Source organism: Oryctolagus cuniculus, chromosome 5 (genome assembly GCF_964237555.1).
Source record: "Oryctolagus cuniculus chromosome 5, mOryCun1.1, whole genome shotgun sequence".
Lineage (NCBI taxonomy): Eukaryota > Metazoa > Chordata > Mammalia > Lagomorpha > Leporidae > Oryctolagus > Oryctolagus cuniculus.
This window is the reverse complement of record NC_091436.1, coordinates 3,028,930-3,055,114: the sequence shown is the minus strand read 5'-3', so window position 1 is coordinate 3,055,114 and position 26,185 is coordinate 3,028,930. Positions and strand designations below refer to the sequence as shown.

The following is a 26,185-nucleotide window of genomic DNA, read 5'->3' as shown; positions in this document are numbered from 1 at the left end:
CAATTACAGATTACAGGAGACTGGGGTGTGTGCCTGAAAAGTGAGAAGCCACAGAAGCTATGTTGGGGATCCGGCACTGTGGCACAGCAGGTAAAGCCGCCATCTGCAGCGCCAGCATCCCATACGGGTGCCGGTTAGAGACCCAGCTGCTCCACTTCCGATCCAGCTCTCTGCTATGGCCTGGGAAAAACTGTGTAAGATGGCCTGAGTCCTTGGGCCCCTGGACCCATGTGGGAGACCCGGAAGAAGCTTCTGGCTCCTGGCTTTGGATCAGCACAGCTCCAGCTGTTGCGGCCATCTGGCGAGTGAACCAGTGGATGGAAGACCTCTCTCTCTCTCTCTCTCTCTCTCTCTCTCTCTCTCTCTGCCTCTCCTTCTCTCTGTGTAACTCTGACTTTCAGATAAATAAATAAATCTTAAAAAAAAAAAAAAAGAAGCTATGTTGGTCTTGAATCACAGGATATGAACATTCAGTTTGTGTTGAAGGCTCACGAGAAAGCTCAGGTACGAAGGCCATGTTCCATCACAGCTGCAGAGAACATCCCCGAGGAAGACTACAGTGGGACCTTCTCCCCACCAGGAAATCTCTTTGCACGGTAATTTTCACAGACTTTTTATACCGCAGGGACGCATTATGAAATATGAACGGGAGACTCCTAAAGAAACCAGAACTATGTGCTGAGTCTTAGCAGCCAGCAAGAAGAAAAGGGCTCCTCACAAGTCTCTGCATTTCAGGATAATCCTGCGACTCGGAACTAAGAACCCAGAACAGGCACGTGGGACGGCCGTTAGGTCATGCCTTGGGACACCCGCACCCCATGTCAGGGTGCCTAGTTCAAGCCCCAGCTTCACAACCTCCAATCCAGCTTCCTACACATGAACGCCTTGGGGGGCACTAGGTGATGGCCCACGTACTTGGATCCCCGCCACTCTTGTGGGAAATGATTGAGTTCCCAGGCTTCTGCCCAGCCCAACCCTGGGGAAGGAACCAGCAAATGGAGAGTTCACTCTGCGTCTCGGCCTTTCTAATAAGATGCAAAAACTAAATAAATTTTGAAAAGGAACCAAAAAAAGATGTACTTACTCTGTGACTGTGACCTGTGTTATCTCGGTACATCTGGGTCAGAAGGTTTCTGCACCAAATGACCCAACCCCGTGGGGTTACGTGGCTTGGAGACAGAAGTATGCATGCGTCTGGTAAGTTCCTTACAAACAACAACGGCTGGTTCTCTGGGCACAGAAACTCAAGATAGAAAGAACCCTTCAGGGCTTACGGACGTTCCTGCAAGATACAGTTTGCCCTTTGGTGCCACACACCCATGATCTGCCACTACGGGATCTCGGATCCAGCCTAACCACACAAGGCAGCCACAGGGGCAGCCAGGAGTCACAGCACCCCCGCAGCCCCTGTGAATTTCGGCAAACCGATCTGTCGGAAGAGCTGACCGCACAGCCTCGGTAGCCTTTCGTCTCGTGGGACCTTAGCCCTGTGGAATCAAGCAGACGCCTGTGGATGACAGATTTGTGAGATGCCGATTCAAAGACTTTCCGTGCCTTTAGCTCCAAAAGCAGCGAGAGAAAGTCAAGAGTCAGTCGTGAGGGGCCCACGAGGGTCCTATCCCTGAACTGTCGCTTGGAGTGGCCTCTGCAGGCTGAAGGTGGCACGCCCCAGCACAGCAGCCCAGGAGCCCCGTGCCACCAGTGAGTGGACAAGGACACACCCAGCAGGGAAGGCAGATGGCGGGAGTCACTTAGCCATCAATCAGAGCTGAGGGTGCAGTGCAAGGCTGGGAACTCCACGTGTAGCCCAAAGCCTTCCCCACCGGTTAGCTTTGCTTTCTAGTTACAGAAGGAACTCCCCTCAGAAGAAAGACTGCACGTGGAATACCTGAAGAGATGAAGCCAAACAACAAATAAACATTCAAAAAGCCAGCCAGAACGTTTCCAAGGGAAACAGGGAAGGGCCTTCTGGAGGAATGCCAGAGATCAGGAAGAGTTGACATCACTTTCGTTTTTATAAAATTCCCCTTTGCCCACAACAGACACCGTACTAAAGCCACAGACACAAACTCAGTCCTTGCAAGTTGAACGTGGACATGAACAGTAGAACAGGACCTGCATTTAAGAAAATCCTATCAGCGAAACAATCATTTCTCCAACGTGAGGACTCTCCTGAGTGACTGGGAAGCCAGGAATAGCAAGTGGAGGAACAAGGACTGCTGGGTCCCCCGCGAGCTTCTGACTCAATAGGTCTGGGGAGGAGGGCAGGAATCTGTTTCTTGTGAACTCCCAGCAGTCACTTTGGGAACCACTGCCTTAGACCCTGTGGTTGGAAGGCACCTGCTGGATTTGGGCAGTGGGTGTCCCTCACGCCAGCCTGAGGCTCGGGTGTATGGAGTATCACGGGCTGCTGTGTCCTGGGTGCTGGTTTTCCCCAGAGAGAACACCTCACAGCCGGGCTTCCCAGGAGAGAGGCCCAAAGCCAAGGCTCAGCCCCATACCTCACTCCCTCGGCTAAGTGACCCCAAAACAGCGCACCACCCTAATGCGATACACTCCACTGTCTCCAGATCGTCCCAAACAATGACTCAATGAAGATTCTCTAGAGAATACTGGAGAGTGTACAAGTGCACCTGAAAGAGAGAGACAAAGGCAGCCTAACATTAAACAGAAACGAAGCAAGCCAACAAAAGATAGGGACATCAACAGAAGGTGGAACGGAGGTAAGGCAAACAGCAACCACAGAAAAGGCCAGCAACTTTCAAGGTGAAGATGTAAACTGGTCACTTACAAAACGCAGACTCCACAGAAGGAAAGGCAGAAGAGAAACTTCATCCCTGGTGCTACGTGAACAAGCACGACCCCCAGCGACGGGCTTTCCTAACTAACCTCTGAGACACAATCCCATCACAGCACCCCCCAAACAGACCTATGCTTCCACTGACGGGGTCCAGCGGGGTCAACACAGCCTGAAGAACAGGGGATTAGACGAGGGCTCTTCCCGGCTGCCGGCTGCCACCTGCCACAGGGGAGCCGACGGGTGGAGGATATTCCGAGGCCGCTTGGCCATCACTGGGAGGCAGCCCCGGGTGTTACCTGGTGGGGGCCAGACCTGGTGAACTGCACTGGAAGAACGTGCAGATTTGCTCTGATTGAGTGAACACAACGATATTACTTCTGAGTCCCTTAGTGGGGGCAGCGGACCGTATTTATCATTTCATAAGACAGAATGTCAGCACCGATTTAGTCTTGGCACAGGCACAGGATCCCAGCCTGGATCTGTCCTCACGGTGCCAAGTGGGGTGTGTGTGTGTGTGTGTGTGTGTGTGTGTATCACTTCTCAATGAACGGGCAAGCAAAACCCGTCCATTCATTCAGTGAGCAGGTAGCAAACCACACAAACTCTAAGGTGTGCATTTGTCAACAATTACTCCAGGAAACCCCTGCCAGCGCGAGTATCACAGGTCTGGAATCACGCCGCACACAGCAGAGGGTGCCTCAGGCGAAGGGATGTCTACTTTCAACTTGTCCAAAGGGATGAGTGACAAATCTAAGTGTTCTCTCACCTGCCTGTTTCGTAACTTTCATCCAGAGACGGGGAATTCTTTCTTGGAGACGATGGCTGCATTTACACGAACACATACAGACCTATGCAGGTCAGAATTCCTGAGACCAGAGTGAGCACAGCAGTATATTCGCTTTTAATAAGATCTATAATAAGATCTAATAAGATCTATAATAAGATCTAATAAGAAATAAGAGCAAAAAACAAAAAAAGAGGTTGGAATCTCGTAACTTAATTCCGTGGAAAAGGATTCCATGTTGTAACAGACAAAGGCTACACTGCCTCACACCCCAACTGCAGTAACTGGAACTCTCACAAGCTCAGCGCCAGCATCGGGGAAGCATTTTAGTGTCATCAGAGCCACTCCCAGGACCTCTTGGGAGTCCCCCAGCTCTGGTTCTTTCTGTCTCCACCAATCTCAGAGACGTACCTCAGTCTGCAGGTAGACCCTCGCATTCCTGCAGTCGAGAAAAATCTCTTGGCTGCCAGGGGCCTCGGTCTACTTCATCAAATGAAGCACCTCTTCTTTGTCCTCAGGTAGGACAAACCCTGGGCAACAGATGTCCCTGTGTGTCCCTGGCCAGCACACAAGCTAGTCCCATTGGCTCCCTGCAAAGGAAATGTTCAGACACAAAAATACCCACCCACCTCAAACCCAAGTTCTAAGAATTCTCAGGAACAAAACCGTGGGTAAAAAAATAATAGAAATGTCATTTGCCAAGTCTTTCCAGTGATATGGAATTTGGAGGATTAAATACCAATCACTTAAAAAGCAGCCCTCTAATCTTATTACAATTTACAGCTTTTGGAAAAATCTTCCCAAGGAAGAATGCAGGCAGAACCAGCCCTGACAGGAAACCTCACATTCCAGGCGTTCCACGGAGTAGGCCCCAGCGGAACCTCCAGGAACAGCAGCTGTCTGCTCCCCTCCGGCTCCTGCAGCCAGTGCCACACTCACAGCTCAGAGACGGCAACCTGCCACACAGGCAACTATTCTGCACAAACGGCACAGACTGTTTACACACCCGCATGAACACGGCTGCGGAAAACTAACTGGAGGCACGAGTACCCACTGCACGCACCTCTTCCCACAGCCCGCACAGCCCAGTCACCCACCCCTGCCTCCAAAGCATAAACCACTTCACACCCCCTCTCCTGCCCATGAAATAATGAGATGGCTGCAATGGCCCACCTCTCTAGCTGACCGCAAAGGCCACACCTGATGATGACAGTGACCGTGACCACGTGTAAGTGATGACTTCATGGCAATGACACTGGTACTACGTCTTCCATCCCATTTTACAGATGTGGCAAGGCCACTGGTTTCTCTCAGATGGCAAGAGATGGAGCCAGGACTGAAGCGAGGCAGGGTGACCCTGGGAACGCTGTACCTGACAGCAAGCGGGGCGGAGGCCGACACAGAAAGAAACTGTCCTACAGGGTCGCAGCTCACACAGGCTTCCATCTCTGCCACGAGCGGGGCAGCACTGCTGAGGGCCACCTGGACTTCCAGGGCGTGTGCTGTAACCCAGCAACTCCAGGTAATGTGCAAGGACCACACCCCCGAAAAGATCACGCCACCTGCTCCCTTCCCAAAATTAAGCTTCATGGTGGTTGATGGTGACAAACACTACCCACCACTGGACCTAAATCTTTCAGTTGATACCCATCCCAGTTTTTCAGAGACTTCCCAGGAGTCAACGGCTTCAAAGGGTCACAAGAAAAAGCTCGTATTTACCACCAGGCACCATTTTTAACAGTACCCTGGCAGGCGCCGTGGCTCAATAGGCTAATCCTCCGCCCTGCGGCGCCAGCACACCGGGTTCTAGTCCCGGTCGGGGCACTGGATTCTGTCCCAGTTGCCCCTCTTCCAGGCAAGCTCTCTGCTATGGCCAGGGAGTGCAGTGGAGGATGGCCCAGGTTCTTGGGCCCTGCACCCCATGGGGGACCAGGATAAGCACCTGGCTCCTGCCATCGGATCAGCGCGGTGCGCCGACAGCAGCGCGCCGGCCGCGGCAGCCATTGGAGGGTGAACCAACGGCAAAGGAAGACCTTTCTCTCTGTCTCTCTCTCTCTCTCACTGTCCACTCTGCCTGTCAAAACAAACAAACAAAAAAAAAAAAAAAACAAAAAACAGTACCCTAACCCTAGCCCTAACCTATCCTACCCTAATCCTACCACAACCTAGCATTAACCCTAACCTATCCTACCCTAATCCCACCCCTAACCATACCCTAACCCCAGCATTAACCCTAACCTATCCAACCCTAATCATACCCCTAACCATACCCTAACCCCAGGATTAGCCCTAACCTATCCACCCCTAATCCCATCCCTAACCATACCCTAACCTAGCATTAACCCTAACCTATCCAACCCTAATCCTACCACTAACCAGACCCTAACCCTAGCCTTAACTGTCACCCTATCCTACCCAAACCTTAACCCTATCCCTAATCCTACCCTAACCAAACCCAACCCTTAAACCAAACCTACCTCTAATCCTACTCCCAACAGCCCTAACACTAAACCTATCTTAACCCTAGCCTTAACCCTAACTCTATCCTACCGAAATCCTAACCCCATCCCTAAACCTACCCTAACCCTAAACCAAACCCTAGCCCTAACCTGCCCTAGCCCTAGCCCTAGCCATAATCCTAACCCTAACTCTAGACCTGACCCTAACCCTAGCCTGAGCAGCTTTGCCCCAGGACCCCATAGGTCTTCTCACCCAATGGGAGGTGAAAAGAGAAAGGATGGACGGAGGACTGGCCGAGGCCTGGAGCTCTGCAGTGGGCAGCCGACACAGAGCCACCCATGGCTCCTCCACGAAAGCTTACCATGAACAGGACGTCAGGGCACAGGGCGAAACCCGGCTCTGGTTTCCCCACAGCCAGAAAACAATTTCTAATGACACACCTGTCTCTACCTCCGGAAAGAAGAAAAGGCTTTTTAGCAATTATTCTTCACAATCTTATTTTCCCGTAGGCTTTCCTGCTCCTTAGAGGACTGCTGGGAAATGCTGTCAGTGACATCCCTTTCAAAGACGGGTCAGAATTCCTTTATGCCGGGCGAAACTGGCCAACTCCAAATGGCATCTAACCAGATTCTAGGACCATCAGCCCCCTTTCAGCAGTTTCCTTTCCCTTCCCTGCCTTTCCCCCACCCCCATTCCTCCCTCTGCCTGCAAAGAGGGGGAGATTTTTAACCCTCTCTGCTTGGGAACGAGTCTGCCATGCAGCACACCCATCTTCCCTCAGATTTCCACTTAGAACTCGGCTCACCTTAAGCACAGTACAGTTCCAAGCTAAATGCAAACAGATTTTTAACAAAGAGCAGGGGAGGGAGAAAAGAGTCAGTCATTTGACATCCAGGAAAATCTAGCTGTCAAAGTAAAGGAATGTCACTTCCTCCCACCCATCGTTGCCAGGGCGCTGTGCTCCGAGAGGACGCACACAGGCTCAGTCCCGGGCTGGGACCCTCTCACCGGCCCCGGCTGCCGACACACAACCCTGGCGCTCCACATGCTACGTTGTTGAGGTCACCAGCCAGGCCACTGCCAAAAACAGAACGCGGACAAACACTGCGACATCCGGAACTCCGTCACTCAAACATGCACTGGGAAAACTTACGTTGGTCACCCCAAGGTGAAGTCTCCCACAGGACGCCCACACTGCATAATCAGGTATGTATTTAGTTGCCTACCTAGCAATCTGAAATAGAATATTCCAAGAACAGCAGCAAATAAGCCACTCCAGGGAGGGGGAACTGAAGTCTTTTGAGTACCCAGAACACACAACTGCCACTCCAACATTACATAACGAGGATCGTTAGCGTTTATACCTTGTGCCCCTCGGGTTGCGTAACGATGCCCTAACAATGCATCGTATTTGTGCTGAATTTCACAGTTTACAAAGCACTTCCACATTCATTATTTCAGCTTCATCCTGGCCAAAAAGGGTGCAACAGGGAGAAAAGAGAGGGCGGAAGGGAGGGAAGGGGGTAGCGGGAATCGAGCTGCACAACAGAACATCACTGCCATTTCGCAGATGAAGGAAAACTTTTCAGAAGTCAAATGCAACCCACACTCAAACACTAAAAATCAAATTCCGGCCCCTGGATTGCAAGGCTTAGGCTGTTCACATGACCTCTGATCCCTGAAGTTCACTGGTTTGCTGCGTCCACTTGATGGGCACATGAGCTTCCACAATCAAAAACTAAGTAAGAGAAGAGGAGAAGGCCTTGGGCCAGCCGTGAGGAGGCACCCATGGGCACCGGAAGACAGCCAGGGGTTTGGGCCCCTGCACCCATGTGGGAGACTCACCTCCTTCCTGCCTCCAGCCTGGCCCAGCCTTGGCTGCCACAGCCACCTGGGGAGTGAACCGGCAGATGGGAGAGATCTCATTAACTCTCTCAAGTAAATAAAAATAAATCTTTAAAAAAAGATGCCATTGTCCCACATCTTAGGACCTGTGTTTGATTCCCGACCCAAGTTCCTGACTTCGATATCCCTCAACGCCAGCCCTGGGAGGCAGCAGTGACAGCTCAGAAACTGGATTCCTGCATCCCACTTGGGAAACCTGGATTCAGTCCCCAGCTCCCTGTTTTGGCCCGGCCTGGCCCAGCCCCAGCCACTGTGGGCATCTGGGGAGTGAACTCATGCAGGAGCCTGCTCTCGCTCGCTCGCTCGCTCGCTCACTCTCCCTCTCTCTGTCTCTGTCTCTAATAATTAATCTATTTTTAAAATACCACATTATTTTTACAAGTAAAAATAATTTCAAGTTAACAGGAAACCATAACTATTATAATTCCCAGCTGTAATTAATCAAGATTTAAAATGTAGACATACAATCTATGTAACATCAATGGATCAAAGTTCTTCAAATTGCACATGTGTTACTCTTTCCATTAAGAGACAAAATACGTAGACTGAATTAACACGTAATTCCTAAATGAAAATATTTGTAAATAGCTGTCAGTATTTATTTACTTATTTATGTGAAAAGCAGAGTTACACAGAGAGAGATCGTCCATCCGCTGGTTCACTCCCCACATGGCTGCAATGGTCAGGGCTGGGTGGCTGAAGCCAGGAGCTTCTTCTGGGTCTCTCACGTGGGTGTCAGGAGCCCACCACGTGGCCCATCTTCCACTGCTTTCCCAGGCACATTAGCAAGGAACTGGATCATCAGAACTGAAGCAGCTTGGACACAAGCCAGAGCCCCTACGGGATGCCGGCATCTCAAACGGTGGTTTAACCGGCTGTGCCACAATGCTAACCCCTCAAATCATGACAATTTTAATGCCTTTTATTTACCAGTTCTTCAAAAATCCTTTAAAAGTTGTAGGCCCCTTGCTTCTGTATTATCACCTAAGTAACATCAAGACTTTTACATCCTTTGGAGGTACTCAAAGACATTTGCTGAATGCAACTCCAACATGGAAATTACAATAAACAACCATAAAATGGCCATCAGAGATGTGCGGTGTGCTCTGACAGCATGGGCGGGGGGCCCACAACAGGCGGTGGTGTCCCCGCTGGGGAGTGGCACGAGCTCTTCTGGGTGCTCTCTGCTCTCCAAGAGACCTGCATGCACATGGCAGGAAAAACTCTCTCCTGCAGGTGTGAAACTCCAGCCTGGTGGGCCGCCCGGCCTGGTGGCTCTCAGACTCCAGGAGGCCCAACGCCTGGGCCAGGCGGGCCACTCACACCTAGCCTCTTAATTCACATCAAAAGCTCCATTTACACTTACTCACTCTTAGGCAGCAAACTTCCAAAAAAAAAAAAGTGCCAATCACACATCTGTACACTGACAATGTAAAAATTTTTCTCACAAGCTGTAAGTAGTTGTGAATGATGTGCGTTCCCACCTATTTTTACAGCCACTATGCCTTATGGGTATTTTTGTCAAAACCTGGGCACAGAGGAACTGTTCATTGAGCTCACGGAGCCTACCCACCATCCAACCTCCCCAAGAAGGCCGTCTTCACTGTCAGTCAGACCCCACTTCCAGCCAAAAAGGCTACGGCATCATTCAAGTGCACACCCCAGCTCGCATTCCTGTGACAACCTCTCGCTTCTGAAGTCAAGCCTGAGCTGGGGGGTGGGGGGGTGGGGGGCTGGAGGCAGGCAGCCTCGCCCGGACTTTGCTGGCTCCGTAAGGTGGGAGTCTCCACAGTCACAGATGCTCTCTGCCCGTCCCTCCCTGGGCTCATATGCAGGCAGAGTCCTGCCCTCGGTGGCCCTGACCACCACCATGGCAAGGCTCTGCGCAGCCAACAGGTGCACCTTTCTTCTCCCGTGATGGGGAAGGGCAGTGGAGAACAGGAAAGCAGGTGTGGAAAGATAAGGCCACCTGTGCAGAACCTGAAAAAGCCAAACTCCCTCACAGATGTGCAGAGCAGAAAGGTGGCTGCCAGGGGAGGAAGACGCAGGTGTGCAGCCAGACCCCAGGAGTGCCAGAGCTCCAGTGCACGGCACCTGACCGCAGCTAACAGCCGCCAGGTGTATGTTCCAAAACCGCGGAAGGAGACTTGTGACTGTTCTCACCACAAAGTAAATGAGCAGCATTTAATCATTCCACAACGTACGCAGATGTCAAAACATCACATGGTGTCCCACAGACAAATGCATAGGCAGTTACTGTTTGTCAAATTTAAATTAAAATATTTTTTCTTCAAAGTCAGAAGGGGAGAAGTGGCAAACCTGCCACTGTCAGACAGACATTCTCAGGCAAATCCATTCTTAAAACATCTCTGCGAAGGTAGAAATACAGAAACTGCTCCCTTTAAGGTCCCCTTTGCCCTGCACGCTCTGCACAGAGTGGCTTGAGGAAGCCAACGGAGAATTCTCACCCCTGGAGACCCCACAGGACCTGCTGTGCCCCTCCACCTGCCCTGAACATGGACCTCCTCCAGGGGTGTTGTGCACACACACAGGGCCCCGCAGGGTCCTCTGTGGGCATTGCACACATGAGGACACCGGACGTCCCTGGAGGCTGCTGCTACTCTCTCGTCACTGCCTGCTGCTAGATACCGCGTCCCACAGTGGGCACGCATCACTAGACAGCACACGTGGAGTGCTGCACACGCACTGCCCAAGGCCTGCGGAAAGCTTCCTAGCCTGTCTAAATCACACGGAACACTGCACACTTCACACCGCTGCACGGGGACCAGCGATCAGGATTTCAAAGGGAAAACAAAACACCAGGATGTCCGAACTGCAACAGGGACGATGACTCTCACACAGCCTAAAATGCAGAGACCTGGCCCTGCACCGGGAAAGGCGATGTTCCTCCACAGGGCACCGTCACAGAAGATACACTGTTTCCAGTGTTTATTTTTAGACAGTCTCTTTATCACCAGTCTCGCAGTTATCCCTTCACAATTCATCACTGTATATAATTTTTTGATCCAGAAAAATTCAGTAATAAAGGCTTCCTAACTAAACTAAATCCCATCTGTGCCAAACTTAAGAGCAAAGCTACTTTCCTTACGTGGTTATTTCATTACTGCTGTTGAGACTTACGTATGTACTTGAAACTCAAAGCTACCAGGAGAAAGGGAAAGACATAGAGAGACAAAGATATTCAGCCTGCTGGTTCACTCCCCAGATGGCCACAGTGGCCACTGCTGGGCCAGGCCAAGGCAGGATCCAGGAGCTTCATCCGGGTCTCCCGTGTGGGTGCAGGTGCCCAAGCACTCAGATCACCTTCCATTGCCTTCCCAAGCCATCAGCAGAGAGCTGGATAGGAAGTGGAGCACCTGGGACTCGAACCGGTGCACTGCATGGGATGCTGGCATCGCAGGCAGTGGGCAGTCATACCCACTATGCCATGAGGCCCGTCCCCCATGCAGTTTCAACACAGTATCTAGAAAAGTCATTTTTAAAAGCTGAAGACTAGACGCATGAAAACAGCAGAAAATGGTGGAAATACCTGGTACTTGGAAAGCTCTCTCATTAGATTTCTCACGCATTGAGCATTCGCACTGAGGGTTAATCAGAAAATCTTTTCTATTTCCAAGTTTTTTGGATGGGGGGAGGGGCTAGGACCCTTTCTAAAGTGTCGTTGTTCACATTCCCACTTCATCACGTGGCATAAATGAACAAAAACAAGGGCCCGGCCCTCGGCGCAGCAGTTAAGATGCTGCTCTGGACACCTGTATCCCACAGTGCCTGGATCTGAGTCCCAGCTGCACTCTGGACTCCAGCTTCCCCACGGGACACCCGGATTAAGCTCCTGGCTCCCAGCGTCAGTCTGGCCCAGCCCTGGCTGTTGGCTGGTTTTGGGGGGAGTGAACCAGCAGAGAGGAGAGGTCTGTCCGTCTCTGTCTCTCTCTGCCTCTCCCTGACATAAGAATAAATAATTCTAACAGAACACAAGTTAGCCTCTCTTTGGGAGTGAAACGCCTTGCCTCTGAATAGGCACGACTTCACCTCAAAGCACATGACTAAGAAGTGCAACTATTCAGACACACACCGACCTCAAGAAAAATCTCAGGACTTAAAACGACTAGTGGGTATTGTTTGCTTTGGTCTCTCAAAGTGGAATGCAGAAAATTAGCATCCTCTCCCCTTAGGGTCTGACTGCCCACTCCTCACCCTACTTCAGGCCATACCTGGCCTCACCGCTCTCCACCCAGTGCCCCCGGCAAGGCCAGGGGTGCCCACTGGGCCCTGTAGCAGGAAGCCCCTAGACACGCCGAGCTGGGGTGCTGCTGCCCCGTCCCTGGGGGGGAGCGGTCCCGCAGGAATCAAGTGTCCCCCACCCCGCCCCGGTCAAGGGCAATCTCAACACTGCCCTCCTCTGCTGCCCCCTTGCCCAGGACCCTTGCTGCCTCCCCCCCTCCTCTCCCCCACTCTCCGCCCAGCTACCTGTCCTCATGCCAGGCTCTGACTTCAAGGAAACCCAGCGCAAGAAACCCAAAGTGCTTTCTTCTCTCTTCAGGGAAGCCGCGTGATTCAGAGAAATCGCCATCCAATGTCAGCCCACTGCACTCACGAAAGCTCAGCCAGAACCCACGCTGGCCATCCAAGTTCACCTCCTTCCACCAGCTACTCACACCCACCCAGCGGCTCCCAGACACACCTGCCCAGAGGCGCCCACCAAGGACGACATCCTTATGTAAGGCAGGACGCGGGCACAGCTCAGCCAGCTGCACGCAGGTCAGATCCCAAAATAGGCCTCCGAGTCTGCTCAGGAAAATGGGCCAGAGCGGCAGAGGCCGGGAAGGATTCACGCAGCTTCAGGAACGGGAGGGCAGAGGCCGTGGCAGCTCCATCCCCGCCTGGCGCATGAGGGTTCATTTATAGACCTTTCGGTGAAGTCTCAGTTCCTTTGAAAGATCAGAAGCAACCCTGCAAAGACTTCTGAAAGCCGCTGTCCATTTTTTCCTCTTTTGATATATAAAAAAAAAAAAAAAAAAAAGCTGAGCCTCTCCTATTTAATATAAAGTACACTGCAAATGTAAAATGTTTGCACCTTAAGAAAATTCCAAGCTATTTACAACTTAAAAGCAAGTGTACAATTTCTTCTTTGGAAGGAAAAAAAATTATTGAACAACTTTGTTAGCGGAAACTGAAGTTCTACAAACTTCAACAGAGCTGAGATTTGAGGCCAAGTCGTATCCAGCACGGACATCTCGGGTGCACGTGCCCCCAGAAACCCTCCCAGGCTGAGCTCACCACGGAGGAAAGGCAGAGCCCAGGGAGTGGGCCCTGCTGTCTGCTCTCCCCACCTGGTGCTCTGGGCAGAGGACAGGAGAGGAGCACGGGGCCCTGGCCATGCAGGGGAGCACCTGTGGCCAGTTCCTCCGGCCATTCATGAAATGCTGCCCACTGCAAAACAGCAGCCAGTCGTAACTTGCCAAGAAGTACACGTGTCCGTTCTACAGCATTAAGGAATCCCAAAACACCCCGCAAGGTGAAGGTGCGGTCCTCCAGGGACTTCCTGAGCTTCAAACTGAACAAATGCACCCTTCTGCTTCAGACAAATGCAGACCAGATGGAGACTGGCTTTTCTGAAGGGACTTCCAGCACAGCTTTCTTTAGAGGTACCTGGAGGGGAGAGTTTCTGGTGGCCACAATCTCATTTTTCTTCTGTGACAGTGCAGTGGACGACAACAGAAAATTCCGATGCACCCAGGGGGCTAACGCCGTCCCTGTTGATTGAAGAGGTGCAGAATCCAGACCAGTGGTCTACAAAATCTCAAAGAAACAAATGACCAGCGCCCAGAGAAACGGACCACGTGCAGCACTCCTCAGTGGCAGCGTGCAGGAGATAAGGGCCAGGTAAGGCCGGGCACGGGGCAGGAGGAGACATGTACCCCACCTGGGCCCCTGGCTCCCACCGTCCTGGGCGGCAGGAGGCCCAGGAACACTCCTCCTTCAGCCAGGGCTACCCGAATGTGAAGGCTTCGAGCCGGGGGTGCGGGGGGTGTGGGGGTGGGGGGCAGAGGGCACAGCTGGGAGGTACAGTGGTTCCTTCAGTGCGAAATGACTCCAACAGCCTCTCGGAAAACAGCTCCCCTAAATGGAAGAAATCTAGTGACAACCACTTTCTGTTTGTTTGTTTTTAGTTCTTTCTCTTTCTAAAAATTCTTCCCTCTTATTTTCAACACATTGTCCTTTAATTTCTTGCCAAGAAAACACAACTGCTGGATGACTCCAGCGTTTCCTGATGTCACCACTTCCAGGAGCTGCGCTTCCTGTAACTACAAAGAAACACCTTTCCCAGCCAAGCGGGTGCTTCTGGAAGCCTTGCCCTCGGTTTCCCGGCCATGCCCCCTCCCCTGGACGTCACAGCGGGGGCTACCATTTCAGAGAAGACTCAGAATCCCAGGAAACGACCCGGGTCAACGGGCTTGGACACTTTTGCATCACCGTGAACACCGACAGACCAGGATAGGTTCCCTGCACATGGGGCCAAGGCAGCACCCCTGAGCAGGTGCCTCCCACTAGGAAACCAGACTGGTAACTGGGCCCTGTGTTGTCTCACCTCCTGTGCACGCACCTGACTATTACAGACACAAAATTCACTTCTCCACTCATCAGACTCCCCACTCTTGCTGAGAAGTTACCAGTTACAAGTCCAAGGCGAATGCCAAGGGCCAACAGTCTATCAACACAGACACATTGTTATGCATTGGAATAAGTAAACTGTAGCTCTGTCTACACACCCCTGCCTGAAGCTGACCTGAATCCAACAATACCATTAAGATAACAACAGAGATCATGAGGGCTTATGGTGTGGCACAGGGGATTAAGCTGCTGCCTGTAGCACCTCCATCCCATATAAGCACTGGTCTGAGGCCCAGCGGCTCGCCTTAGGCTGTAGGTCCATGCTGATGCACCAGCGAAGGCAGCAGAGAGCGGTCCAAGTGCTTGAGCCCCTGCCTCCAACGTGGGAGACCCAGATGGAGCTGCAGGCTTCTGGCTTTGGCATGGTCCAGCCCCAGCCATTGTGGCCATTTGGGGAGAAGATCACCAGATGGAAGATCTCTCTCTCCTTCTCTGTCTCTCCCTCTCTGTAACCCTGCCTGTCAAATAAATAAACAAATAAATCTCTGAAAGAAGAGGAAAACCCGAAGTCACACCCAGACCCGGTGGTGCAGAGCTCACTGTGCTGGCAAAACGCAGTCGTCCCATCAGGCTGCGACCCACAAGAGGAAGCCACAACAGCTCTGCACCTCAAAACTTTGGCCTGGATACATTCTAAAGCATACAACAGAAGCAGAAAGAAAATTCAAACTCATTTAGAAAAAAACTGACAGATGCCCTGATGGTAAAAAGGAACACCATGGTGCAGATACAGTAGGGCCTGGTGAGAAGTGAAGCGGACTCGGGGCACCCTCACAATTCATAAAGCACCTTCGGCATAAACACCTCCAGGTGGCTCCAAGCTGGAGTGCGGGGGGACACAGACAAGCCTTCCGGCTCCATGCCGAGAGAAAGAGAACAGTCAGACCGGCTGACCAGAACCACGGGCTGCGATGAGAAGACAGAGCCTGGGAGGAAGAGGCCCAGGACACGCGGCGTGGATTCACGCTGGAGACCTCAGGAGAGGGGACGAGAGTGCCAGGGTAGCAGCAGGCTGCCATTCAAGGTTAGGAAAGGGTCCTCATAAAATCCAGGAACCAGGAAGGAAGTAGCAGCTAAAATAAAACCGACGGGTAGACTCGAAGGAAATAATATTAAGTGATAAGACAAAGAAACATGTCAACATTATGAGCACAACACAGGAAAATAAGCAGGGCCGATCTCCATGGCAAAGTGCGGAATGAGGAAGGGGGAGAAAAGAAATCCAAGCAGTCCCAACTTGAGCCCAAAACAGACAGGAAAGACATGGAACACAAGGACCTAAAGCACTCCAGTTCCACCCCAAAGCAAGGCCGTGGTCCATCCGAGCTGATCAGAACAAGGAGACCCCCTCCGTGGCCTGGCACCTGGCACAGGGATGAAGACAGACGTCCCATGGTCCCTGCTCTGAACCAGTAATCAAATCACTGTCACATCAGAGCTGTTCAGCACAAGCTACTGGGACCCCCTTCGGTGGCATCATTAAATGGCAAACACCACAGGAGGTTCCACTTTCAAGCACTAGGAGTGGAACGCACTTGTTCTCACAAGGAAGACATTGGGGTTCTCGCCAGAACGTACTGATTTCCAAATCCCCCCAGATGAAGCCGGCGGGCAGCCCTCCGTGAGTGTATTTAAGAGGTTCACCTCTTAAATACAAAACCGCTGAGGCTGTCAGAGTCGGAAATTACACAACAGAAGCGTCTTTGTTTCCAGTCTCTAATCTGCCTGTGACGTAGAAAAGGAGCTGATCAGATCACTGTGAGGGGTTCTGATGCATGCGATCCTTTTTAATGACATCTGGGGATCTTGTGTGTAGCAGAGCTAAGTGGGAGGCTGGAGGAAGACAGAAATCAACTGAACACGCTTCAGGGGCTGACAAATAAAACCATGTGCTCAATGGGAAGACTCAGCTCAATGAAGTGGTGACGACAGAGTAAAGCAGTACCTCGCTGAATTCTTCAACTCAGTCTGTGAACAGGTATCAATTTACGTGATTCAAAAATCACAAGCTATAAAACAGTACGCCCTGCAAAGTCTCCCTACAACTCCCGTCCCCTTCTCCCTTTGGCCAGTGTTGCTGAGAGAGTCTTGTGTTTCCTCCAAGTTTCTGTATGCAATTACCAGCAAATACAAGCAAGCATGCACTTTTACTCAACACAAAAACTCATGTGAGAGTGCGGGCATGTGTACCGTTCGTGCCCTGCTTCCTCCACGTAGCAATGCACTTGGAAGATCACAGTACATTAGCTGGCAAGCTGCAGCTGTTACTGAACCAGGCCACTACTGACAGAAGTTCAGGCAACTTGCAATGATCTCTTTCAAACAATACTGTATTAATGCCTACTGCTATTTCGCCCACATGGGAGCCGATCTGAATGAAAGATTCCCAGAAGAGAATCATTGGCTCAATGGCTGCATGCATTTTTAATTTCGATCGACACTGCCAAAGTGCACTCTTTAAGGGCCACCTGGGCTGGGCCACTGGTCCTTCCCTGACGGGTGAATGAGCGTCCCGGCTTCTGCACGGCACTGCCCACGGTGTGTCACAATGTTTATTATTTGTGCACACTTGACAAGCGAAAATAGCACCTTGGAGTTATTTTAACACAGTAATCATGAAAGAAGTTGAACGTCTGACTTTCTCAATGAACCATTTACTTCTCTTTTTCGGTGAACTGGGTATGGTTATTTTTTATGGCACGTTGCTCTTTTTCGTAAGCATTTCTAGGAGCTCCCTAGGCATCAAGGAGGCCCGTCCTACGCTGTGGTAAGAGCTTTAGGTTGTTTGTTTGAAGCTAAGGTTGAAGGAGGAAAGGCAGTGTGGTGCTGCTGGAGCTTCAGACCCCACAGGAACTGAATCTGGGGGCTGTGGCGGGGGGTCCGGGGGGCAAGGCAGGGGAGCCACAGGGAGCTCCCACAGGGCACTGCTGCTGCATTCCTGCCACGCAGGGCTGTAACAACCTGCCTTGTTTCTTAGCTTCATCTAGCCTTGGATTACTTCTGAGTTCTGAGTCACAGTCAAAGGTTCTCCTCAGTCCAGGGCAAGGAAGGAATCTTCACACTTTTTTTCCTTTTATGGTTCTCCTTCCTTACATTGAAATACATGAGAGTACTTGAAACCATCTGTGGGAAATGGAATTACAAGATAAGTTTATTTGGGGGCAAAAAATTTGGAAATCCATGAATAGCTCTTTTCATACAACACATTTTCCAAAAACTTAAACCAGACACCTTGCACATACAGATTACCAAGCTTTTTTACACCGAAACAGATTTAATTTTCATTTTCCCATGAATGTCTTGAATCCCCCACATATGACTCTTGGAATACATCCTGGAACTACAGTTGAAGGAATTCTGGCTTTCCTAGATAGCTGTCCAGCACTCTCCAAATCACTCATTCAATAGTCTTGTCTCCCCTCCTACTTTATAAAATGACATTGTCACAGTATCCTGCCTCCTTTTCTGTGCCTGAGTCTATTTAAGACTTTTCTGGGGCCAGTGCTGTGGCACAGCGGGTAAAGCCGCTGCCAGCAGTGCCAGCATCCCATATGGGAGCTAGTTCCAGTCCTGCCTTCCACTTTTGGTGACGCACATGGAAAGCAGTAGAAGATGGCCCAAGGGCTTGGGCCCCTGCACCTATGTGGGATCCCCAGAAGCAGCTCCCGGATCCTGGCTTCAGCCTGGCCCAGCTCCAGCCATTGCAGTCATTAGGAGAGTGAACCAGTGCATAGAAGATTTCTCTATCTCCACCCATCTCTCTCTTTCTCTGTAGCTCCGCCATTCAAATAAGTAACTGATTTTTTTTTTTTTTTTTAAAAGAGCGACTTTTCTGATGGGGCCAGTGTCGTGGCAGAACAGGTGGAGTCAGTGCCTGGAACGCCAGCATCCCATATGGGTGCAGGTTCACGTCCAGCTGCTCCACTTCCAATCCAGCTCCTTGCTAATGGCCTGGGAAAGCAGCAGCAGAAGGCTTTTACTTGGGCCCTGGCCACCCACATGGGAGGCCTGGATGAAGATAGGCCTGGCCCAGTCCTGGCTGTTGTACCCATCTGAGGACTGAACCAGAGGATGGGAGCACACATACACACACTCTCTCTCACTCCCACTCTCAACTAAATAAATTGTTTAAAAAAAAAAAAAAAAAGACTTGTCTGATCAGCTGCACTGATTAATATATCCCTCCACTGCTAGAACTAGGCTGTTTGAACCGCTGAAGATTTGCAGCAGGTCTCTGGCACACCTTTAAAGAGGGGGATGATCTATTTCATCAACAGAAACAGAGTAGGGTCTTGAAAAGGCATGGTGCCTGACTGCACAAGGATGCCTATGGTGTAAGTAGACTCCAGCTGTGGAACACACAGTAAACCTGCACATGTCTGTAACCCTAAAAGCAGCAGCCGTGCTACAGCACTCTCAAATCCAGGACGCCAAGGCAGCCCCTTTGGATGTCATTTGGAATGTTTATTTCGGAAGTCACCAAAACAGTCATAGAGAAACACACGGAATTTCTTCAGACACAAACAAGCGCAACTTGAAGGCCAGGCAAGCACACTGCTTCCCCCCTCACTCTTCAGCAACCTCCACCCTCCTTGGGCTACAATCCCACGTGTTCCCCTTCCCATCCACGTGTTCCCCTTCCCATCACAGTGAGCTGCGCCTCCTGCAGAAGTGCTTCTCACCCCGCACTCACCAAGCCTGAACGTCCGACTACATCTGTGTCTCCATCAATAATGCATCCGAGCCAAACACACGGCATCGCACCACACCACACAAGCAACACTTTCTCACTGCCACATGGAAAATGACTTCACCAAAGCAAAAAGCTTTTTCTCTCTGCTTGCGGAAAGAAAGCTGAGGTGTCCCAGTGGCTTTCAGCACTTGTCTCCCTCGCCCCACGGACTCCAGGGTGCCCCACGCTGATGCACCTGCACAGGGAGTCCTGAGCCCACGGCATCCCAGGAGCCCCAGTCACTGGTACCAAAGAATGTGTGTTGATTACATTAATAACAACAGTCATGGATTGAATAAAGACGCAAGTCACACCAGTGAAATCTTACGACCTCCTCATTTCATACTTTCTCTGCTTTTGGGAAAACTGAGCACTGTTGAAGGGCCGTCTCCATCACACTCGTCCACTTACAACACCTGCTCTTACTCAATCGCGAGACTTGTGCTTGGCAGTGTATTGGGCTCCAAAGTTAAGAAAAGGAGGAAGATGCATCCCCTGCCTCCAAGGAGGACACAGCTCATGGGAGACAAGCACAAGCAGTGGACAGCAGACATTCTGAAAGCACCCATGAGGAAGCTTCGGGAGGAAGCTTCCCAGGGACCAGCAGCTGGCCCCCAGGAGGCAACACTCTGGATCAGAGGAGAGTATACCCTGGTCACCATTCCAAGAAGTCTGACGCTGGGGCAAAGAGGCTGAGTGGTCCATGGGCCTGCGTATAGGAGCCTTGGCCTCACTGGAACGACACGTGCTGGGTCCCCTCTGAGCACTCCCCCGTCAGGGGCCACTCATGTGCTGTGCAGCTGATTATCACCACCTCTTATCTTGTCTGGATCATCCTGAGATGGCACAGAGCGCCTCTCTGCTGACATCAGCATTGCCACGGTGAGGTGCTAACAGGAAATCCTTGTGTGTCCCCTCCCCCAATATACAGCGTGGCTGACCACAACCAGGCAGGGCCACCTCTCCCTGCCGGGCCACACCAGCCCCGTCTCCACTCCTCTGCTGCTTGGAGGCCTCCTCTGGCTTCCTGCTCCCTGGCAGCTCCCTGCCGCCTCTCGGCCCTCCCGGGTTCTCTTCCCCCAGACTCTTCCCCTCGTGCACGCGCCACATAACAAACAGGCCTCAGCACTAGGCTCCCACCCCGCGTGCTGATGCAGGTGCACGCTCAGGCTCACTCAGTCTGCTTTGCAAAGGGAGCACGTGAATCACTCCACGCCGGCTCCCAGTCCAGCCGCCTCTGCACACCGCTAGGGGATAAACCTTCCCACACCACAACTTCAAACACAGAACTTTCCTAGGTTCCCAGCCTCCGCCCACCTCCCACAGCATCGCGGGAGCTCAGCAGGGCCTTCCGCATGCCTGCCTTTCTCTGTGGCACTGGGTGGGTCCTCTCCTCTTCCTGTGTCCCCATCCCTGCTGCCTCCCACCCGGCCCCTCTGCAGCTCACTCTCGGATAGTGATGCCACCCAGTCCGGGGAGCTGGTAGTGTGTGCAGGGAACACGGGTGATGCCTCACACCCCCTGTGGCCCCTGCAAATGCCTCAGCACCCACGTCCATCCTCCCCCACCTGGTGAGGGCACAGGGCACCTCTGTAGGGCAGAGCAGAGCACCTGGTGCACACACAGCCCTGTCCTCTTGCTGCTCACTCCTCTCTTCAGCACATGGACACTCTCAAGTCAGTCTTCCAGAAAAGCAGCTCTGGAACCCACGAGGACACACCTGCAGCTTCCATGGTCATCAGCTCCTCACCCCACCCACACTGGACTTCCCTCTCGGCCACTCCACATCTCTCCTCTCAGGACCCGCTGGCTGGAACTTACTGGACCTCCAGGGCACTGGGCTCCTCCCACCCCGAGGCTTCTCTTTCGGGCTCCGTGGTGCCTTCTGCTCCATGTCCCCTCCGCGCTCAGACCACTGCTGCTCAGGGCGCTCCGCACGTCTCCTGTCGCACCTGTCTTCTGCCCTCTTCTCACTCCCACTGTTCATCTCCACTGCAGCTTCAACTCTTACCTCGGTGCCGAAAAACCACCCATCTCCACTTCTAGCAGGTCACCCTGCAGAACGCAAGGGGGCCAGCCTCCATCCACCAAATCTTAGCTGTGTGTTCCCACGGCACCCAGAGATTGCTCATTACCCAGCTCTCTCTGGACTCCCTCCTCCAGACCCTCAGACTGCACAGGAAGCATCCACACATGCCCCCTGCGGTGTCCGGTCCCCAAAATCCCAGCTCCATCACTGTTCCACTCCTGATCTGGCCCTGATCCAGGCTTTGCTCATCCAACTGCCTTCCCAACCTCTCCTCCAAGTTGTGCCGTGGGCATCTCAGACTTCACCCCACCACATGCGCTTCCTGACTCTGCACCCAGTCCCACTGGGCTCCTCCTGCCCCCTTCCCAGCCCTGTGAACAGCTGCACCATGCACCAGCTGCCCCAGCCAAAAACCCAGGCCGGGATCCTCACCTCCTCCCCTGACCACAAATCCGACGCACCTGCTGTCTTATCCACTCCACCACCACACTCCTGCATCTCCACTGCACTTGGTTTCTACTCTCAACATCGTTTAGCATCTCGACTGCTCCAGAAGCCTCCACACACTCCGTCTGACCCACAGCTCCCTGGATCCAGTCACCAAACTGCAGCTGGGATGAGCTTCTGAGACCTCAGATCACACAGCCCCCATCTGCTCCAAACTTTCCAAAGCTTCCCCTTGTACATGCAGTGCTCCCCTGGTTTACAAACCCCTAATCTGTCCTGACTGCTGGTCTTGCCTCATTCCACGCTGGGTCTGGTCACCTCCTGGCACCAGGGAAGCTGTAGCCACATGGCCTTCACTCTGCCCAGGGCACTCTGCTCCCGATATCTGCACGTGGGCTATACTGGGTCATTCAGATCCCGGCTCAGCTGCACCAACCCAGAGTCCTTCCCAGAGCAAACTGAAGGAGCCACACAGCTCACTCTGCTAACTCGCCACACAGCTCTTTCGCCGGCAGACAGATCTTCCAAGTCTGAAGTACTCCCCAAAAACACGCAAAAGCCAGGCTGAAGTCAGGAGCCTGGAACTCGATCTGGATCTCCCTAGAGGGTAGCAGCTTCCCAGGGCACACATCAGCAGTAAGCCAGAAACAGAGGCCACGCCAGAACTCAAACCCAGGTGCCCCTGCTGTGGGATACGGGCGACCCAAGCACAGTCTTCATGGCTGCACCCAACGCCTGCCCCTGCACAGCTCCTCTGATGTGCTTGCTTGCTTGCTGTGTTTCTGTCTACACCACTGAGCCCAGGCCCCACACAAGCAGAGAGCCCCACTCTAAGAACACTGCTGGATACACGAAGGGGGTCCATTCTGATAGCTGCCATTCTGGTATTTCTCTGAGCACTGCTATACCCAACCACACACATCCAACCTCCAGCCCAGAAACCTGGGAATCACTGCGTCCTCCCTCCTCGGTCAGTCACCAGCCAACTTAGTGTGATCTGCCACCGGTCACCTCCACCACCCTGGACTGTTCACATCCATGGTCCCCGTCTGGATGCAAGCTCTCTCCTCCTCTCTGCCACAGCCACCAGCCCTCTGCTCCGTCACGGGGAGCCCCAGTCCCACCACTGACAGTGGTCTTCCTGCCTTCCTCCCGTGATTGCTCTGTGCAGTCCTCTGAGGGCTCCTGGCAGACTGTTAGCCTAGCTCAAGAATCTCTTTCCTCTCTCTCTTCTTCCTACCCAGGCTCTTTCCCAGTCTGCAGGCTCAGAAGGAACCCGTCTCTTGGTCTGCAAGGGCTCCCGTGGGCTTCCAGAGCCCTCCACACTCCAGATCCAGGCACGGCGTCCACCTCGGGTGAAATCTCACAGGCTTATGGTCAGAAGGCAGCTTGTGAGTGTCACATGTGATCCCCCGGCAGGAACATGTTCATGAACCGCGTGCTCCCTGGAAGACCAATTCAGCTTTGTCCGTTTTGACCCCTGGGTCCCTAGAAGATGCTGGCATGAAGTAAGCATTCAACAGCACTCACCCATTTCTACGTTCCTGGAAGAGAGGCACCAGGTTCTGCCTTGATCTTTGAATTTCCAGCAAATATTTGAGAGCCTGGTGTCAGCCACTGTCAGGGTCAGGGTTATAATCACAAGTGACAAACCCTGCCCTCAGATGCCTGCTGAGCTCACCTTATAGAGCGCAAGATCAGCAAACAGCAGGTAAGCCAGTCAGTGAGCAAAGTAAGCCAGGAGATGGCAAGTGCTACAGGTAAGTGCCAGCGCCGGCCGGACAGCTTCCTTCCGTTCTCTCTGCAGGATCAGGAGCTCCTGTGTCACTACAGAGCTTTCCTTTAGACAGTCTTACAGTCAAGCTGCAAGGAGCCTGATTAGCATTTTAAAAGAAATTAAAATGTTGTGAATTACAGCTAAGAGTTTCCTTTTAAGGGAAAATATTACTTTTGCTTCCTCTGTTCTTCTCAAACTGCATCAGCTGCTTTTAAACAAAAATGCACAGTGCAGTAATTGGTGAAATGTTCACAACACCACGTTTAATCTGCCATACAGTAAACAAAACCCCAGTATTTCTCTATCTATTGCACTGCAGTTTTTTTGGCCTAATGGGGTAGAAAAGGTTGTCTGTGCAAAAAATGTCACCGCGTTCGTCAGGCTGAGCTAACAGAAGACACCATCTTCCTACTGCTTCTCGTTCACCTCTGTGGGGATGAGCTGTTGCATCAGATTAAAAGTGAAATTACATTATTAATATTCTATTTAACTCCACCCCATCTGATGACCCAAAGAGCAGCTGGCCCCTGGATGTCACCACTGCCCACACCCAGGCCTGCCCTGCTGCTCCCCGTCCCAGGCACCCAGACCCACACTTCCTGTCCTCCAGGGAACCGCACTGGTTGCTTTCACCTCCCTCAAACCCTTTCCACCCAGCAGGTGCTCAGTACACATCTCCAGGCTGGCTGCTGATTGGCTTGGACCCATTCCTATTGCTGTGTTGCTGGCCTGCACTCCTGTGCCTGTGAAAGTCACTTCGGTGTGGCAAACGCATTTGCTCTCAGGAGGGACTGCATCTATCTCAGTTTGTCCACGTGCTGGCCACACAGTATCGTTTGTCCTGAGAACAGTGAGAGTGGTGAGTGATGGGCGAGGACCACATTTAGAATCCACAATTCCTGGAGTTGCACGCGGGCTCTACTTTGAATAGCTGAGAACTACATGACAAGAACTGTTGCCTTCCGGTACCTGCCATCTGCATTCAGAAATCTGCCCCAGACTAACGTATCTCATTTCATCTTTTTTCCTTCTCTGTGTCTTCCTGTTTCCTCACTGCTGTCACTCACAGCAGCAAACTAGTGAAATAGATACAGAACAGATTTGGGGTATCTGAGTGTCCCCGAGGCAGCTTCTCAACTCAAGTCCTTTCTCCTGCAGGTGTGTGCTTGTCCAGCCATGTCACAGGGAACAAGGACACTGACCACCTAGGGCAGACAGCCCAGGGACCCGTTTGTCGCAAAGAGTGAATGCCGCTACACCAGCCTCTCCCTGTGTAGCTTCTCAGCTCTTCTTTGTACACACACTTGCACCTTCAAACTTTGCGTGCAGGGAAGATCTGGGCTCTCCGTGTGCAGGACTTGTTTCTATTCCAATCAGCAATGCTCCCAGCAATGAAGCGTGAGGCTGAGTGTCTGAGGCAGAATTAAGGACTAAGGAATTAAGGGCAGATGGCAGGAAATGGGCCGATATCAGGAACGTCACTAATTTAATGACCATGCAGTCATCAGGCGTGTGACCAGCGACCACCTGTGGCCCTAGACATTAATGCCCAGGCTGCTTCTTTGAGGCTGAGACCCACTAGCTGGGACTAATATGAACCAAACAGAGGGCTAAAATCAAACTGGGATGTTAGACCTCTAACACATGATCTGCGTGCTGACAGCAAACAGTAAGTGGACAACGGCAGCCTTGGTTGTCAGCTGAAGAAGTCGATGGGAAAGGAAAGCAAGGAACACATACTTAACATTTGGGCATTCCTTCTTTCTTACAGGATCTAGAATTTTCCTCTCAACAATGCTCATTCTGAATGGCAAAGATAAAAAAAAAAGAGTGTGGAGTTTTGGAACTCTGGCAGGTCAGCACATGGCATGGGAGCTTGTCTCAGCAACAGACAGAAACAGAGACCCGAGGGCGGGGACGGCCCGGGAGTAAGGCCCTGGGACAGGCAGCCTCTCCTCTCCCCACTATCCAGTGAGTAAGGCCAAGGACACATTTTGTCTAAAAGTATCTTGGAACTTACTGCCCCAAATACCAGTGCAGTGGTGGCCCTGGGCTCCTCCTGACCAGTGGGAGGACCCCCCCCCTCAAGGTTCTGAGGCTGGCAGGTCTTCCCGGGGGACTCTGCAGAGTGGACGCCTTCTGACCACTGGCTCCTGCTGCAGGCACAGTGCCTTTCCAAGGGAAGCCTGCCAGAGATGCCCTGGGCAACCTAGCCGCCATCCTGGATGACTGCTCGCCAGCCTGCTACTCCACAGAATTCACCCGCGTCCAGGAAGCGGACCTGCAGGAACGCTAGTCCTAGGGCTGGCTGAGGCTTCCCCCACCAACCTCCAGCACAGAGAGCTGGTGGGCCCCGCACTCTGGGCACCACTTTCAATTCACAGCCAATTCAGTCTCTCCTGACCACATCTGAGGGCGGCAGGCGTGGCCACAGCTCACTCCATTCATACCCAGACCCACATGGCTTTCAAGAGCGGCATCCATTAATTCAACCGCCACCTGGGGGCGGCGGGCACTGGACACAACGCCCAGCGGGCAGCACAGGGCCCACGCCCGCC

At 52.3% G+C, this 26,185-nt stretch overlaps 1 protein-coding gene across 5 annotated transcripts in view; it reads right to left on the bottom strand.

Moving 5' to 3' along the window:
• PDE10A (phosphodiesterase 10A) overlaps window positions 1-26,185 on the bottom strand; it is a 631,241-nt gene that overhangs the window by 326,921 nt on the left and 278,135 nt on the right. The gene's annotated exons all lie outside the window — the stretch shown is intronic.